The sequence below is a fragment of the Pteropus vampyrus genome, unplaced genomic scaffold, assembly GCF_000151845.1.
Source record: "Pteropus vampyrus isolate Shadow unplaced genomic scaffold, Pvam_2.0 Scaffold231, whole genome shotgun sequence".
Lineage (NCBI taxonomy): Eukaryota > Metazoa > Chordata > Mammalia > Chiroptera > Pteropodidae > Pteropus > Pteropus vampyrus.
Genome location: NW_011889012.1, coordinates 233,582 through 238,491, shown reverse-complemented (window position 1 = coordinate 238,491; position 4,910 = coordinate 233,582). Strand labels below are relative to the sequence as shown.

Here is a 4,910-nt window from a genome sequence, read left to right as displayed (position 1 = left end):
GCAGGCCTGATGGAGAACTGGCTGGGCCCGTGGAACACCTCTCTGTCTTCTTAGAAGTGAGAGATACAACTATGAGTTGTAAAAAGTACTTTGCTTCTCATATATGTGAACTAAAAGAATACAGTTAGCAACAAACAACACCGCGCCCGCTCTCAAGGCCCAGCTCTCAAGGCCCGCCGCCTGAGTTCAGGGAGGCCGGCTTGGGCTGCTCCCACGTGCTGGACCTTGGGCAAGTTCACCAAACTACGACCGTCAAAGACAGAACATGGTGTGAACTTCAAAAGCCCGGTTAACAAGGCCCATTATTATTAGGCCTAAGGCTACTTTCCAACTTCCACCGCTGGTCACTATTCTTGAACCTTCGGAGAAGGCTGGCTGCTCCAACCAACTTACTTGTTTGGGCCCTGCGTCTTGAAACTCAGTTCCCGTACATTCCGTGGTCCCTGTTTGAAATACTTCCTATCTTATTCTGTCCAATTAGCAAACTTAGAAGTTGAAGAAAAGTACTATCTTGTGTCCACCCCCACCCCAACTGAACTAGATTAATGAACTGATAAGCCAAAATGACTTGTCCTACCTGAAAAGTGAGTATGGAAATTAAAGTGAAAAAACAGAACCACCTTGCTCTGGGCAGGAACTGGATAAACAGGGTCGGATCAGTCTGACTCCTCAACCATGCTTGGTAGAGCAATCATTTTAACTTCACCTTCGAAATAAAAACACACCTCGGTCAGCCCTCTCTTGGGGCGCCATGGAGCGATGTGCAGACACGTTTGCCACGGCGGCACAGAAAAATCAAGGACTCTGCGGCATACTTCAGTCACGTTAAAACGACTATCACAGAACCAATTCTAAAACTGGGAATTCAAGCCCTCTCATCTAAATTCTCATTTTTAGAATTATGTTGAGACTACGTATGAGAAATGTGAGTCCGGGCTGAGAGTGCGCAGGGGAGGGCCTGGCTCACCCGGGAATTGGAATCGTCACTCAGGGGGCACTGGGCTGGGCTGGCTCTTTGTTCTGACACAGCTCACACAGCAGAACCGGGGCGCAGAGGCTGCAGCACCCACAGGCAGAGACCAGGCCCTCTGACCCCTGCCAGCTGCTCTCTGCCTCTCACCAGTGCCATAACAGTGGCAGAATGTTCCTGGAAAATCAGGACTCAGCAGAAAGGTTTTTTAAGAAGGAACAGGACATCGAAAGTCACTTTGGAATTATGGTTCAAATATAATTTAAAAATAAAAGTGCCGTTTGATTAGGGGAACCAGGGCCTAAATCGTAAAGCCTAAGAGTTCCCCACTCTCCAGTCGGCATGGCAGAAATGGGGCGTCAAAATGAAGCCTCTCCTCCTAGTGGTCTAACGGAGCATGGTAATGTTACCAGCAGAGGCGCAGCTCAGACACCAACCTGGGATGCTAAGTGACACAATGGCCCCATGCTGTATGATTCCATTCAGAAGCAATGTCCAGAACAGGCAAACCCAGAGAGACAGAAACAGATGAGTGGTTGTCAGGGGTTGGGGGGAGGGAAAATGGAGAGGGGCTGCTTTTGGGGAGGGGCTTTCTTTTTGGGGTGACGAAATGTTCTGGAAATCATATAGTGCAAAACCCTGTGAATATACCAAAAACCACTAAATCATACACTTTGAAATGGTAAATGTTATAACATGTTGATCGTAATCTCAATTTAAAAAATAAATCTGTCTGCAAATCCTGTCCGGCAGCTCTTTCACCAAAGGGATCCAGAGTCTGAGTGGTAGCTTGCCTTCATGGTCCCTGCCTGCCGTAGTGGCTTTTTTTTTTTTTTTTAATTAGTGCTTTTATTGAAGCAACTGTAGATTCATCTGAGACTGTGACATATAACAGAGCCCCAGCACACACTCTACCCCATTTCCCACAATGTCACCATTTCACAAAGCTATAGTACTGACATTGCTACAATGGCGGTCTCAGATTTCCAGTTGTGTGTTTCCTCATTTGTGTGTATTTATTCTACACAATTTCATTGGATGTGCCGGTTGTGCATCCACCACCACAGCCAGGACGCTGAACACCTCATCGGAGCAAGGAGCCCTGGAGGAGCCCTTACAGAAGCACGCCCACCGCCCAGTCCCTATCGCTGGCAACCACCCATCTTATCTCCATTCCCATAATGGTGTCATTTCAAACACGTTATGTAAATGAGATCGCACAGTATGTAACCTTTGGGGACTGGCTGTTTCTCTGGCATCGTTTCCTCGAGATCCACCTGAGCTGACGCGTGTGTCAGGAGCCCGCTCCTTCTTACCACTGGGTGGTTCAATCCCTCACTGGTGAAGGACTCCGAAGCTGACGCCACTTGTTGGCTTTTGTGAGGAAAGCTGCTACGAATGCATCATCCAAGTTTTCGTGTGAACAGAACCCTTCGTTTCTCTGGGACAGACGCCCCGGGGTGCCACTGCTGGGTCACACAGTGACTGTATGTCCAGCTCTAGCTGAAACTGCCAAACTGTTTTCCAGAGTAGCCAGATCATTCTATATTCCCACCAGCAGTGACTAAGTGACCCGGTTTCATCAGGTGTTCTCAAGGGGATCTTGTAGCAACGCAAATGCACACCAGACGAGGGTGCGGCTAGGCAGAGTGAGGCCCGGGGCGCTCCCACTGGTGCGCAAGGCCCACGTGTCTGACCCTTGTCCCTGGCCTCCTGACCCCCTGACCGCGCTTCCCATTTCTGCCCTTCTTTTCACGTCGGCCACCGGCCGCTCGCAAGCACCCCTGCTCTTCTGTTCCTTCCACCTGGACCTCTCGTGCTCCAGACATCCAGGTGGCTCGCGCCCTCCGCTCTGCGCGTCACCTTCTCAGTCCAATACACGCCCTGAATGAAAGTGCAAGGCCCCTCCACCTTGTTCTCTTGTCCTCCACAGTATTTACCACCATCCGTTCTGTTTGCGGCTGTAACCCCAGAGCCCAGAACAGGGCCTGGCACACAACAGTCACTTGGATGAAAAGGATGCTTCCAGGTCATCTAATCCAATCCCCACTGAAGTCCCCATTCCACTGGCTGGGAGCGCTGAGTGCCCACCGCAGCTCACCAATCAGTGTCACAGCCTACTCTGCAGCTACACAAATGCTCAATGGCCCAAGGACAGAGAACTTACACTTGCTCTGCGACGGCTGGACATCTGTAAGCCACAAGCCTTCGCTCCAGATGCCGACAGCACCATTAGCAAGAGGAGGCCGAGTTACCTACAGCAGAGCTTTTCAAGCTGTAACGTGCATGTGACTTGCTCTCAGAACTTGTTAAATGCAGACTGATTCAGCAGGTGTAAGGCCAGGCAGAGACTGTGCGCGTCTCATAAGCCCCCAAGTGATACGGCTGGCCCCGGCCCCGAGGCCGACTCCGAGCAGCAGGGTCTGTCTACAGCATTCTTGTCTCGAACAGAATCAGAGCTGATTCGATTTAACATAGTATTAAATAGTGTCTTATACTGTGTTTTAGTTTTCTTTCTTGTCTGAATAAGGTTGACCTATTCTGAAGTAGTTCACCAAGTGGCTCCCCTGCAGGGACTGGAAGTCACAGGGGTGGGGCCTCTTAAGGTGGCGACATCCTGTCAGCAGCCCACTTGAAAGCCAGGACAACAAGGACTTTTGCCTTTACAGCTCCCAAAGTCCTCTTTTAAACACAAATGAGTCTACGGCCATGCCATCCTGAACATGCCGATCTTGTCTGATCTCAGAAGCTAAGCAGGGCCGGGCCTGGTTAGTACTTGGATGGGAGACCACCTAGGAAGACCGAGTGCTGTAGGCATAAAAAAAATGCTACAATTTTTAGCCATTAATAAGAATTACACAGGCACACTTCCTTTTATTGTGCTTCGCAGATGTGTGTTTTTTACAAACTGAAGGCAAGACCCTCCACCAGCAAAAAGATTCTTTATTGCCATCGTCTTCAATGGACCCCGCAATACCACCCAGGCCTGCCACTAGGTATTGCTATGGAACAATGTCTACGATACATTGCTAAGTGAAATAGAGTGTGATCTCAGTCCCACAAACAACAAAAAAAGACACATTCAAATGTTTGTGTATCTTAAAAAAAAAAAACAGGGAAGATGAACGATTTAATAATTGTTACTTTTAGGGAATGAGACTAGGACTGGGAGGAGGGCTTTGTTTTTCATCTGTTTTAAGATGTTTTTATGATGTACATGTGTTAACTTTTATAATTTTTTTTTTACTAGTTAACAGAAAGCAATGGAAAAAGAGATGCTTTCCAAAAGTGGTTCTGTCATATTAAATCCAGGGGTGAGAGGAAAAAAAATCAAAGAACAGTATTTCACATGAAAATTATGTAAAATTCAAATTTCAACGTGATTAATAGAGTTCCGCTTGCTCATTTTCGGGCTGCCTCTGCGGCTTTTCTGCCGCAACGGCCGAGCTGAGGAGCTGTGACGGGGACGCGCCCGCAAAGCCTGCCAGTTACTGTCAGGCCATTTACAGAAAAAGCCTGCCAGTGTTCCGGATGCAAGACTTAACACCGCTGAGATGCCAACACTCCCCAAACTGCTGTTCAGACTCAGCGCAGTCCCTCTCGGAATCCCAGCCGGCTTCTCTGTAGAAACTGGCAATCTGATCTTACTTACGATTTATATGGAAATGCAAGGGGCCCAGAGCAGCTAAAACTATCTTGGAGAAGAACAAAGTCGGAGGACTTGCATTTCTCGATTTGAAATTATGACACAAAACTACAGTAATCAAGACTGTGTACTACTGGTAAAAGATAGATATATAGACCAATGGAATATAATTTATTAGAGTCCAGAAATAAATCCTTACATTTATGGACTATTAATTTTCAACAAGAGTGCCAAAATAACTCAACGGGGAAAGAACGATCTTTTCAATAAACTGTGCTGGTACAAGGGGATATC

At 47.8% G+C, this 4,910-nt stretch overlaps 1 pseudogene; it reads left to right on the top strand.

Annotated features, from left to right (window-relative positions):
- The first annotated feature begins 3,669 nt into the window (after positions 1-3,669).
- Positions 3,670-3,787, top strand: LOC111728834 (annotated as a pseudogene).
- The last annotated feature ends 1,123 nt before the right edge of the window (positions 3,788-4,910 follow it).